The sequence below is a fragment of the Camelus bactrianus genome, chromosome 9, assembly GCF_048773025.1.
Source record: "Camelus bactrianus isolate YW-2024 breed Bactrian camel chromosome 9, ASM4877302v1, whole genome shotgun sequence".
Lineage (NCBI taxonomy): Eukaryota > Metazoa > Chordata > Mammalia > Artiodactyla > Camelidae > Camelus > Camelus bactrianus.
In genome coordinates, this window is record NC_133547.1 from 44539708 (window position 1) to 44554509 (window position 14802).

Here is a 14802-nt window from a genome sequence, read left to right on the forward strand (position 1 = left end):
GACAGATGAAGCATAAAGGATCATGGAAGCCTAGAGAACAAAGTAAATCAAGAACAGAGTATTCTCCTGTGTCAAATCCTAAGTAGCAATGCTGGAAAGTATAGAATAAGTAGTTGGATTTGGGATTATCTATATGATACACAATATCTGCTCTCAATGACTTGTAGTCAAGTAGCAAATACAAATATGTAAACAAATTCAAGAGTATACAAGTAGAAAGGATACAGAGGCCTTCTGAAAGGGATGAATTTTGGACATAAAAAAGAATGTTACAGGTGTATAAGAAGGACAAGAGGAAATCAAAGCAAAAGAAATAGCAATATAAAGGATGAGATGAAGAGTAGTTAAGAGAACTAGACCATGGTCTCTTCCTATAGGATGTTGTACATTATGTTGCAAAGTTTGGAGTTCTTTTATATGGAAAATGGAATGGAGTTTAAGCAAGGAAAATAAGACTTTATTACTTAAAATGTGATATTTTAAAATGAAAAATTTACAAAAGGATATAAAGTATATGGTCTCCTAACTCAATCATCCATCTGCCCACTTGAAAAAGACTTTTGTTTTAGAAAGATCATTAGATGTAAATCAGAACATGTGAGGCTATTGAAGCTATTAAATAGTCGAGGTGAGAGATGGGAAAATTTCTTAGACTGAAAGTTTAAGTTGTAGACTTTTAGATTAGATCTAATACCTGTCCTAAGAAAGATATCCATAACTTTATCATTTTAACAGTAATAAAAGTCTCCTACTTCATGTAAATGTAAATTAATGATGTCAAAGACCAAGCTGCTTTGGTTGATATAAAGGTTAGAGATAAATTATTCAAAATTCAGGCAACCTGAATTCAGCATAATTAATAGTCCACAGGCTGTAGTAGTACATCAAGAACTTTAATCAGTGACAGGTCAACTGTGGGTTAGAAATAGAAATGACAAATGGAGACAGATAAGACTTAACATTTAGTTATGAAATCATAGAATTTAGAGCTGGGGTGAAGCGAAAAGAGCATTTAGTTTCAACACAGTAGTTTGAGGCCTATAAAAGCAATCAAAATTATAAGGAAAAGTTTAAACAGTGACCTAGTTTCTATGTTAGATATACATAATTTATATCAATGCATAAATCACATAAATTCTTAGCATCTTATTTATTTATTTTTTTTTGCTTTCTTTTTTACCCTATTCCCCTGTCTAAACACATCAGGATCCCCTTCCGCCAAATCCCCCTCTCTTGGTTAACCCTTGACAAGAACCTAACATGTATCCTTCCCTATTTTTATCCATGACAGATAGATACAGATATAATGTATTTAGTTCGATATAATTTTACATATGCATGCATACATACAGGGTTCTCTGATCATGGTTAATTTACAAAAATGGGATAATGTGTACTTTTCAGAGTCTTGCTCATTCAATATCTCATGGAAATCTCTCTAAAACATGGTATAGTTCTAATTCATTCTTTTAAATTGCTGTATAATAGTTCATAGATGTACCATAATTCAGCTATTTATCTACTAGAATATGGTAGAGACTTTTATGATCACCTGTATCCAGTTCTTCCTCACTTCCAGGCACATGAGAAGATTGTACTACCCCACTCACCTTGGTAAGGCTATATGATAAGTTCTGGCCAATAGATTTTAGGTAGAAATGATGTGTACTAATTACTTCTGTACCAGAGAATTTGGTTAATGGTATGAGACCCTTTATTACTGCAGCAATTTGTGATGTTATAAATGATGAAACTTCTGTCATCCTAGGTCTATGAGTGAAAATTTCATGTAATAAAGTTCTCTGATTAGCCCATCATGGTCATATAGAATGAATAAGAAATAAGACTTTGAGGTGGTAAGCCCCTGTGAGTTTAAGGTTGCTTGTTATTGTTGGCATAATCTATGACTGACATAATGGGAATTTTCTTTGTTTCCAGTTTTATGCACTATGAACAATGCTAATGTTAGTGCTTTTATTTCTGTGGGATAAATTATTAACTTGGAATTCTCAGGCCTATGGAGAGAGAGAGATATCTGTATCTATATCTATATCTATCTATATATATATTTAAATTTTTAATAGATGTTGCCTAGGAATGATAGTAAGAAAAATGCAGTTACTGGTATGGAAATATATATTAAATATATAAGTCATTATATAAACAAAAGTTGAAAATATATTCTATGACAAAAATTAATTCTACAAACTGAATATTATTTTCTTATAAAACCGCTAACCAAGTGATAAAACTGTAGTGCAGGTCATCTAATTATTCTAATAATTTCCAAATAATTTTACTTTAAAAATCATTGCTGTGTTATTTGTTTGATGTATCTGTTTGTAGTTAAAAGAAGCCTGTGTAGGAACTATTTGTCAAGGGAAAATGCATCATTTTTTTCCCAATGACTTTCCCAGTAGATTGATAGTCATTAAATGACCTAGTCTTAATAAGTAGAAAATTTCTCTTTCTGCCAGCAATATTGTTCATAGTGCCGAACCCTCTCTCAACTTCCACTAAATTAAGAACTATTGCATTAAAAGTTTTCTCGCTCTTATAATAGTATCTGAGATTTTTGTACATCCTGTTGATCAGCTAAATCACAAATATAATTTATTGGATTATCCTGTTTAGTTAAGTCAAAACTAATTCTGCAGGCCAGACCACAGGTGATAAGATGTGTATGTTAAAAGTATGGGGTTTGTTTGGTTGACTGAGTCTGGAGTCCTAGCTCTGCCATTCAAGTTCCGAATAACTTCTCTGTGGTTCATCTTTCTGGTCTGTAAAATGGTGATAATTATAAATAGAGAAAATGAGTTAACAGACATTTTGAAAGGTGTCTAGCACAGAGCAAGTGCTAATAATTATTATCTCTCATTTTTATTAATAAAATCAATGTTATGAATGCCCATGATAGGGGGACTTTCAGTGGGTTTTAATGAATTTGACTCCCTATATAAAGGTGAAAATTCAACAGAGACAATGAAAAAGGAGGACTTGTACTCTAGATGTTCCCTAGTTCTAAATTGGCCCCGTGGACTCTCTCTATCCTCAGAAGCCCCCTTCCTGTCCTAGGGGTACATGAAATGTCAGCAGAATCCGTATTGCCAAGCTGGTGCTTGCTGTAGCTATTACGAGCTACCTGCTTCTCCCAGGTCCTTTGAAAACAGAAGTTAACTCATAGGCTGCAATTCCTACAGATGGACATGTGAGGGCCTCCTAAGGCAGCTGTGGCCAGTAATAGGTGGCCACAATCTGTGAAAGACCAGATTGGCATGGAGCATTGGTCTTCTGGTGCCAGCTCTACTGATTGAGTGCTTTCTGCTTTGCTGAGGTCTGCATCTGCTTTGAAGGATTCATGGAATGGTATTTGGTACATAGGAGTCAAGGCAGGTTAGCTGGCAAACCAGCAAGTAGTTGGACCCAAGGATGGCCCCCTAACATTCTGGTGCTCTGGACCCAGAAAGAGAGCATGTGTGTAGCATAGTCTGACCGTCCAGAAACCCTGTGGCAGAAGCAAGATAATGATGCCTAGGGAGGTGGAAATTTTTGTCTAATGAATTTGATTCCTGAAACCTTAATAAACTCACCTGCTAGTTCCAGTAGCATGTTTGTAGATTCCTTACAATTTTCTGTGTAGATGATCATGTCATATATGGATAAAGACATTTTTACATCTTCAATCTGTATGATTTTTTCCCTTTTTTATTGCCTTATTATACAGGCTTGTACTTCTAGTACAATGTTGTATACAAATGGTGACAGTGGACATCCTTGCTTTTTCCCAATTACTTCACCCTAAGTATGATGCTAGATATCTTTTATCATATTAAAGAAGTTCATTCTATTACTAGTTTTCTGGTTAATTTAAACATGAACGAATGTTGAATTTTCTCAAGCTTTTTCTACATATTTTGAGATGAATATATGGTATTTCATTTTTAGTCTGTTGACATGCTGAATTAGATTAATTGATTTTTGAGTGTTAATGCAACTTTGCATTCCTGGGATAAACCTCACTTGGTCATGATATATTATCCTTTTTATATATTATTGGATTTGATTTGCTAAAGTTTTTATGAAGAATTTTTGCATCTTTACATTTTTTGAGAGAGGGACATTAATCTCTAGTTTTCTTTTTTGTAATGTTTTTGTCTGGTTTGCTGTCAAGGTAATCCTGATCTTATAACATTGATTGAGGTGTGTTCTCTCATCAACTTTTGGAAAGACTTTGTGTCAAGTTGGTATTATTTCTTTCTTAAATGTTTGATAGAATTCACTGGTGAAATATCTGGGAATGAAATTCTCTTTGAGTAATATATTTAATTATCAAACAAATTTATTTGATAAAGATGTGGCTAGAGTATTTCTTCTTGAGTCAGTTTTGGTAATTTGTATCTTTCATAAAATGTATCTTTTATTCTAAGTGATTGAATGTTTTGGCAATAAAATTTAAAGTATTCTCTTATGATAATTTTAATGTCTGTAGAATCTATGGTGAGGACTCTGTATCATTCCTGATTTTGGTGATTTGTGTCTTTCTTTTTCTTTTGACTAGTCTACTTAGATGTTTATAGATTTTGTTGATGTTTTCCAAGAAAATTTTTGATTTTATTGCATTTTCTATTGATTTTCATCTGTTTTCTATTTATTTGATTTCTGTTCTCATCTTTATTTTTCCTTTATTTTGCTTACTTTGGGTTTAATCTGCTTTTTCTTTTAAGGTAGGAGCTTAAATAATTGAATTTAGACCTTTTCTTGTATATACATTAAGGCTGTACATTTTTCTTTAAGCACTACATTAGCTGCATTCCACAAATTTTGATATGTTGTGTTTTGATTTCTATTTAAAGTATTTCTTAATTTCCCTTGTGATTTTTTTCTTTGAACCATTCTATATTAAAAGTGCATTGTTTACTTTCCAAATATTTTTCAAGATATCCTCTGTTGTTGATAATTCAGTTTGATTGTCTTTTGGTCAGAACTTATACTCAGTATCATTACAATCTTTAAAAACTTTTTGACTGTTGTTTTATAGCCCAGAATATAGTCTATCTTGGTGAATGTCCCATATGCACTCATGTGTATTTGTAAAGAATGTGCATTTTGCTATTGGTGGATCAATATTCTAAATATGTCAATTAGGACAAATTGGCTTACAGGATTGTTCAAGTTTTCTATATCCTTTCTGCTATTTTATGTACTTATTATTTCAATTACTAAGAGAAAAGAGTTGACATTTTCAACTATAATTGTAGATTATTTCTCCTTTTAATTCTATCAGCGTTTGTTTCATATACTTTTAAGTTTGTTTTTAGTTGTACGTACATTTAGGATCGCTTTTTTGTTCTTGATGAACTCACTCCTTAATAATTGTAAAATGTCCCTTTTTATTCACTTCTCTGAAATTTACTTTGATATTAGTATAGCCACTATAGCTTTCTTTTAATTAATGTCTGCATATTGTATCTTTCTCCATACTTTTGTTTTCAATCTGTCTGTGTCTCTATGTGTAAACTGGGTTTACCTATAGACACAATACAGTCAGTCTTGATTTTTAAATCAAATCTGAACATCTTTGCTTTATAATTTGAAAGATTAAACCATTTATGTATTTTTAAAATTGAAGTAGATTTGGTTTACAATATTGTGTTAGTTATAAGTGTACAATGTAGTTATTCAGTTTTTTGTATATTATATTCCATTATAGGTTATTACAAGCTATTGGATATAATCTCCTGTGCTATACAGTAAACCCTTGTTGCTTATGTATTTTTATGTATAGTAGTTTGTATCTGTTAATCCCATAGACCTAATTTGTTCCTCCCCCACCCCCCTTTTCTTTGGTAACCATAAGCTTTTTTTTCCTATGTCTGTGAGACTATTTCTGCTTTATATATAGATTCACTGTATTATTTTTTAGATTCCACATATAAGTGATATCATATAGTATTTGTCTTTGTCTGACTTACTTCACTAGGCATAATGTTCTCTGGGTCCACCCATGTTTCTGCAAATGGCAATGTTTCATTCTTTTTTATGCTGAATAATATTTATTATATATTACACACACACACACACACACACACACACACACACACACACACACACACCCCATATCTTCTTAATCCAGTCATCTGTTGATGGGCACTTGGATTGCTTCCATGTCATGCCTATTGTAAATAGTACTGCTATTAACATTGGGGTGCATGTATCTTTTGAATTTGTTACTGTTTACATTTAAAATAATTATTAATGTGCTTGAGTTTAGGTTTACCATCTTGCCACTTATTTTGTTTGTTCCATTTGTTCTTTGTACCTTTTTTTCTCTGTTTCTACAGGACTACCTTGGAGATAATAAAGGTTCAGTTGCAGACCACTGCAATATAAAAATATCAAAATAAAGTGAGTTATACAAATTCTTTGGTTTCCCAATGCATATAAAAGTTATGTTTATACTATACTGTAGTCTATTAAGTGTGCAACAGCATTATGTCTAAAAAACCAATATATATACCCTAATTTTAAAATAATGCTATTGACAAAATGGCACTAATAGATTTGCTTGACACAGGGCTGCCACAAACCTTCAATTTGTAAAAAAATGCACTATCTGTGAAGGGCAGTAAAGTGAAGCACAATAAAATAAAGTATGCCTATATTTTCTTTTGGATTATTTTAATGTTGTCATGATTCCATTTTATTTTTATCATGGGCTTTTTAAAAAGTAACAGACTAATTTTTAGAGTAGTTTTAGGTTTATAGCAAAATTGAATGGAAAATACAAAGATTTCCCATATATACATGGCCCCACATATTTATAATCTCCCCCTCCACTGATATCCTACACCAGAGTGATGTTTGTTATAAGTGATGAACCTTTATCAACATATTGTTATCATCCAAATTTCATAGTTTACATTAGGGTTCACTTTTGGTGGTATATATTATATGGATTTTGACAAATGTGTAATGACATGTACCCACCATTATGGTATCATACAGAATATTATCATTACCCTAAAAATCCTTTGTGCTTTGCCCACTCATCCCTCTCTCCCCTAATCCCTGGTAACTACTGATCTTTTTAATGTCTCCATAGTTTTGCCTTTTCCATGATGTCATATAGTTGGAATCATATAGTATGTAGCCTTTTCAGATTGCCTTCTTTCACTTAGTAATATACATTTAAGGTTCTTCCATAACTTTTCATGGCTTGATAGAGCATTTCTTTTTAGTGCTGAATAATTTTCCATTGTCTGGATGTACCACAATTTGTTTACATTTTCACCTCTTGAAGTACATATTGGTTGCTTCCAAGTTTTGACAGTCATAGACTAAGCTGCTGTAAACATCCATGTGGAATTTTCTGTGTGGAAAAGCTTTTAAACTCCTTTGGGTAAATACTAATGGGCATGATTGTTCAGTCTTATAGTAATGGTTGTTTAGTTTTGTAATAAACTGCCAATTTGTCTTCAAAAGTGGATGTATTATTTCGCGTTTCCACCAGCAATTAATGAGAGTTCCTGTTGCTTCACTTTCTTGTCAGCATTTGCTGTTGCCAGTGTTTTGGATTTTGGCCATTCTAATAGGTATGTAGTGGTTTCTTGTTTTTTAATTGCAATTTCCTGATGACATATAATGTGAAACATCTTTTCATATGTTGTTTGCCATCTGTATGTCTTCTCTGGTGATGTATCTGTTCAGGTCTTTTGTCCATCTTCAAATCAGGTTGTTAGTTTTCTTATTGTCAAGTATTAATATTCTTTGAATATTTCAGATAACAATGGTTTATCTGATATGACTTTTGTAAATATTTTCTCCCAGTCTGTGTCTTCTCATTCTTTTGAACTATTGTGTTTTTAGCCATATTATTATTTTTGGTGGTTGCTCTAGGATTTTCAATATACATCTTCAGTTTATCATAGTTTACCTATAATAATGTTATAGCACTTTACGCATAGTATAAAAATCTTACAGAAATATATTTCCATTCCTCATTCCTGTCCTTTGTTCTATTCCTGACATACAATATACTTCTGCATATGTTTTAAACACTACATTGTTAATATTTTTGCGTTAAGTTTTCAGTTGTCTTTTTTAAAGTTATGAGAAATTCACAAAATAAAAATAAACATTTTTAAATGAACAGTTCTGTTGCACTTAATACATTCACGGTGTTTTGCAAACTCTACCTTTATCTAGGTTCCAAATCATTTTATCACCCCAAGAGGATATCCTTTACCCACTAAGCTGTTATTCCCTATTTCCCACTCCCCCAACCTCTGGTAACCACCAGTGTGTTTTCTGTCTCTATAAATTCACCTATTCTGTTTATTTCAAAGAAGTGGAATCATACCATATGTAATCTTTTCTGTCTAGCTACTTTCACTTCAATTGTTTTTTTACACACATGTAGTGAAGGAAGTTAACTATATTATTGGTTTATTATTCCTTAGCTACCACAGATTAATTTACTAACAATCATCTGTTGACTTTTGCATATAACAATACTGTGAACTTCTTTTATAGTAAAAGTTCTACTAAACAAAGATGAGAAAAGTTAAAATATTTTTTGGTGAGATTAATAACATTGTTGATTAGTTGCTGAGAAGTGGTTACACATGTTATTGTGAGTACAGTTAATACTGCTCATATTATTCAGCCAGAGAAATAATATCTAATTACCAGGAGGTTATATAAAGTAACAAAAACAGAGTGAAAGATATTATACTAAGGCTAGAGAAATAAGTTTTGATATATAGGAAAGAAAACTTAATACTGATCTGACTTTTTAACACTATGAATTTTATTACAGAAAACATTAGCAATTCCTATTAACATTTATATATAACCTTAATTTAAAAATGTTTTGAAATGGAGGGGACAGGCATGTATAAATTCATATAAATCTCATATTAGGGGCTTTTTGACCAGTTAGCAAAAGAGAGATGCAAATTGACATAAGTTTTATACATATTAAATCAAAATTGTCTCTCTACTTCAGAGCTTCAAGATAATAAAATGATCAATATGCATATTAGGCCCAGCTCTACCTGCTATCAATTGTCTGTATTGTTTAAGAAAAGAACATTGAAAGGAGTTTAATAAACAAAAAGATTTTGTTTCAAATTGCAGACTATTGTAATTTGACTCTTAGAGATAACTCAGACTTCAGATGAATAAACTGATGTTTAAAAAATATCTGTTGCATAGGATTTTAGAATTTTATGGAACTAGAGCATCTTGCAAGCTAGAAAAGTACCTACTCTTTGAGGAGGGGAAAGTATTAGAAGGTCTGATCCATATTCCAATGCCACTTCTCTGTTTAGCTAATTGAAGATTGTGGATGGTTTTTTTTTCCCTTTGAGAATGCGTTAACATTTTAATGTAATAAAAAGGGTTTTAGGAAACTTGGATTTTAGCTTGCCTGTAAGTATAGAACATTGGAGCAGTTAATAACCTCTCTATGTATAGAATCATACAACTCTGGGATTAGCATCTGTGTGTTCACTTACTCATGCATTCAGTAAATATTTACTGAACATATAATATATACAATAGGCTGGTTTGAACTCTGAGGGTACTGTGATGACCATGACAAATAACCCCCTCCATTTATGGTACTTACATTCTATTTGGAAAAGGAGAAACGGAGAAAAATGTGTAAACAAATATCAGAAAGTTATTAAGTACTATGAACAAAGAATGAAATTGTGGGATGAAAAGTGATAGGGGCAATGTGATACGTTAGATTTGGTGGTCAGGGAAGGCTTTTCTGAGGAAATAATTTTTAAGCTGAGATAATGAGGAAGCCATTTGGTGATTGGTGAAAGAGCTCTTCATAACGAACAAACAGCAAATGCAAAAGCCCTGTTGCAAGAAAAGCTTAGAATGTTCAAAGGAAAATAGTGAGTAAAAGTGAAGTAGTGATATGATATGAATCCTGAGGAGTAGGCACAGATCATTTCTATCTATTGAATTTTAAAAACAGCTTTGTTGGGGTATGATTGACATACAATAAACTGCATGTGTTAGTTTCCTGGGGCTGCTGTAATAAAGTACCACAAACTAAATGGTTAAACATCAAAAATGTATCTTCTCACAGTTCTAGAGGCTAGAAGTCCAAGATAAGGTATTGGTAGGGAAGGGTCTTGCTTCTCTGAAGGTGCTGGGAAAGGGTCTGTTCTAGGTCTGTCTCCTAGCTTCTGGAATTTCCTCTCCTTGTGGTAACATAATTCCAGTCTTTACATGGCATTCTCCCTGCTCATAAGTCTGTGTCCAAATTTCCCCCTTTTATAAGGAAACCAATCATTGTTTTAGGGGCCTAACCTACTGCAGTATGACCTCATCTCAATTAATTTCATCTGAAATGCACTATCTCCCAAATAAGGTCTCATTCTGAGCCACTAGACGTTGGGACTTCAACATATGAATTTTGGGTGTACACAATTCAAACCATGACACTGCATTTATTTAAAGAGCTATTTACCATTTGATAGGTTTATATATGTATATCCTATGAAATCATCACAATCAAGATAATGGACACATTCATCACCCCTAAAAATTTCCTATGCCTCTTTGTAATCCCTCTTTCTTGCTCTTCCTTGCCTCCCCTATTGCCAGGCAATCACTAATTGGCTGGGTTCCCCTTTCTCCATACCCTCTCCAGCACTTATTATTTGTAGACTTTTTAATAATGGTCATTCTGACTGGTGTGAGGTGATACAACATTGTAGTTTTGATTTGCATTTCTCTAATAGTGATGTTGAGCATCTTCTCATGTACCTATTGGCCATCTGGATGTATTCTTTGGAGAAATGTCTATTTAGGTCTTTGGCCCATTTTTTGATTGGGTTTATATATATATATTAAGCTGTATGAGTATTTGGATATTTTGGAAATTAATCCTTGGACAGTCTCATCATTTGCAAATATTTTCTCCCATTCCATAGGTTATCTTTTTGTTTGGGTTGTGATTTCCTTTTCTGTTCAAAAGCTTTAAGTTTAATCAGGTCCCATTTGATTATTTTTGCTTTTACTTCCATTACTCTAGGAGATGGATTGAAAATAATATTACTGTGATTTATGTCAAAGAGTGTCTTGCCTATCTTTTCCTCTAGAAGTTTTAGAGTATCTGGTCTTACGTTCAGATCTTTAATCCATTTTGAGTTTATCTTTGTATATCGTGTTAGAGATTGTTCTAATTTCATTCTTTTACATGAAGTTGTCCAGTTTTCCCAGCACCACTTTTTGAAAAGAATATCTTTTCCCCATTGTATATTCTTACCTCCTTTGTTGTAGATTAAGTACATGGGTTTATTTCTGGGCTTTCTATCCTATTCCATTGACCTATGTGTCTGATTTTGTATTGGTACCATACTGTTTTGATTACTGTAGCTTTGTACTGTAGTCTGAATCAGAGAGTGTGATTCCTCCTGCTCGTTCTTCTTTCTCAAGGTTGTTTTAGCTATTCAGGGTCTTTTGTATTTCCAAACAAATTAAACATTTTTTTGTTCCAGTTCTGTGAAAAATGTCATCGGTAATTTAATAGGGATTACATTGACTCTGTGTATTACCTTGGATACTATGGCCATTTTAAGAATATTGATTGTTCCAATCCAAGAACATGGTATATATTTCCATCTGTTTCTGTTGTCTTGTGTTCAGTTTCTTTCATCAGTGTCTTATAATTTATGGAGTACATGTTTTTTTTGCCTCTTTATGTAGGTTTATTCTTATGTTTTTTATTCTTTTTGATGCAGTGATAAATGAGATTGTTTCCTTAATTTTTCTTTCTGATATTTCATTGTTACTGTATAGAAATGCAACAGATTTCTGTATTTTAATTTTGTATCCTGCAACTTTTTTACTGAATTCATTGATGAGCTCTAGTAGTTTTCTGGATTCATCCTTTAGATTTTCTATTCATTGGCCTATAGTTGTTCATAGTAGCCTCTTATGATCACATATTTCTATGGAGTTGGTTGTAACTTCTCATTTTTCATTTCTCATTTTATTGATTCATGCCCTCTCTTTCTCTTGATGAGCCCCTGAAGATTTATCAATTTTTTTATCTTTTCAGAGAACCAGCTTTTAATTTCATTGATCTTTTTAATTGTTTTTTAAGTCTGTATTTCATTTATTGCTACTCTGATCTTTATGATTTCTTTTCTTGTACTAACTTTAGGTTTTGTTGTTCTTCTTTCTCTAGTTGCTTTAGGTGTAAGGTTAGGTTGTTTATTTGAGATTTTTCTTATTCCCTGAGGTAAGCTTGTATTACTATAAATTTCTATCTTAGGACTGCATTTACTGCATCCCATAGATTTTGGATCATCTTGTTTTCATTTTGAGTGTCTGTAGGTCTTTTTTGATTTCTTCAGTAATCCACTGGTTGTTTCATAGCATATTGTTTATCCTTTATGTGTTTGTGGGTTTTGCTGTTTTTTTTTTTTTTCCACTTGTAGTTGATTCCTAATCTCTAGTGCTGTGGTTAGAAAAGATGCTTGATATGATTTCAGTTTTCTTAAATTTACCAAGGCTTGCTTTGTGGCCCAGTATATTGTCTATCCTGGAGAATGTTCAATGTGCACTTGAAAGGAATGTACAGTCTCCTGCTTTCAGATGGAATGCTTAGTTGAATAAATATCAACTAAGTCTATCTGGTCTAAAATGTCATTTAAGGCCTGTGTTTCCTTATTGATTTTCTGTCTGGATGATTTGTCCATTGATATAAATGAGGGTGTTAAGGTCTCCCTCTATTTTTGTGTTACTGTCAATTTCCCCTTTATGTCTTTTCATATTTGCTTATATATTGAGGTGTTCCTATATTGAGTGCATATATATTTACAATTATTATATCTTCTTTTTGGATTTGTCCTTTGATCATTGTGTAGTGTCCATCTTTGTCTCCTGCAACAGTCTTTGTTTTAAAGTCTATTTTGTCTGATATAAGTATTGCTTCTTTTGATTTCCATTTGTGTGGTATGCCTTTTTCCATCCCCTCACTTTCAGTCTGCGTGTGTCTCTAGATCTGGGGTGGATCTCTTGTAAGCATCAAACATGTGGGACTTGTTTTTGTATCCATTCAGCCGGTCTGTATCTTTTGTTTGGAACATTTTGTCCATTTACATTTCAGATAATTATTGATATGTATATTCTTATTGCCATTTTGTTAATTGTTTTGGATTTGTTTTTGTAGGGTTTTTTTTTTCTTATTCCTCTCTTGTTCTCTTGTAATTTGGTGACTATATTTAGCATTATGTTTAGATTCCTTTTTTTGTGTGTGTGTATCTCAATTATAGAATTTTGGTTTGTGGTTACTATGAGGTTTTGGTATAGCAGTCTATATATATACTTGATTGCCTTAGGTTGCTGATCTCTTAATTTCAAATGCATTTTAAATACCCTGCATTTGTACTCACCTTCCCTCATGATTACTGTTTTTGATATCATATTTTACATTTAATTGTTTTGTGTATCCCTTAACTGCTTAATGTGGGTACAGATGATTTTACTACTTTTGTCTTTTAATCTTCCTCCTAGTTTGTGTGTGAATGATTTCCTACCTTTACTGTATGTTTGCCTTTACCAGTAAGCTTTTCCACTTGGTAGTTTTCTTGTTTCTAGTTGTGGCCTTTTGTTTTCTGCCTTGGGAAGTTCCTTCAGCATTTGTTGTAAAGCTGGTTTGGTGATGCTGAACTCTTTTGGATTTTGCTTATCTGTAAAGCTTTTGATTTCTCCATCAAATTTGAATGAGAGCTTTGCTGGGTAGAGTATTCTTGATTGTAGGTTTTTCTCTTTGATCATTTTAAACATATTGTGCAACTCCCTTCTGGACTACAGAGTTTCTGCTGAAAAATCAGCTGATAACCTTATGAGAGTTCCCTTCTATGTTATTTGTTGCTTTTTCCTTGTTACTTTTAATATTCTTTTGTCATTTTAATTACAGTATGTCCAGGTGTGTTCCTCTCAGGGTTAATCCTGTATGGGACTCTCTATGCTTCCTGAACATGGGTGACTATTTCCTTTCCTAAGTTAGGGAAGTTTTCAGCTATTATCTCTTTAAATATTTTTCAGGTACTTTCTCTCTCTCTTCTCCTTCTTCAGCCACTATAATGGGAATATTAGTGTGTTTAATGTTGTCTCAGAGTTCTTTTAAACTGTCCTCATACAGGATTTTCATTCTTTTTTTCTTTTTTTCTGTTCTGTGGTAGTGATTTCCACTACTCTGTCTTCTAGCTCACAGATCTGTTCTTCTGTCTCATTTAGTCTACTATTGGTTCCTTCTAATGTATTATTGTATTCTTCAATTTTGTTTGGTTGTTCTTTATATTTTCTAACTCTTTGCTAGAAACTTCTAATTTCTTGCTCTGTGCATCTATTCTTCTCCCAAGTTCTCTGATCACCTTTACAATCAATACTCTGAACTCTTTCTCGAGTGGACTGCCTATCTCCACATCACTTAGTTGTTCTGGGATTTTATCTTGTTCCTTTGTCTGAAACATATTTCTCTGCTGCCTCATTTTTCCTAAATTTCAGTTTGTATTTTTATGTATGTGGTAGGTTAGTTATGTTTCTCAATCTTGGAGGAATGGCTCCTCTCTGTAGGAGACATCCTATGCATCATAGCAGCCGAGGGCCAGGGGCTAGGTAGTCCCAGGGTAGAGTCTGGCCTGCATTTGTGGACTTGTTCCACAGGCTGCAGGTTGGTAGTTTTCCTGCTTCTGGTATCTACTCCCTGGTGAGTGAGGCTGGTCAAGATGTTTCTGCAGGTTTCTGGGTAGGAGAGTCTGGTGT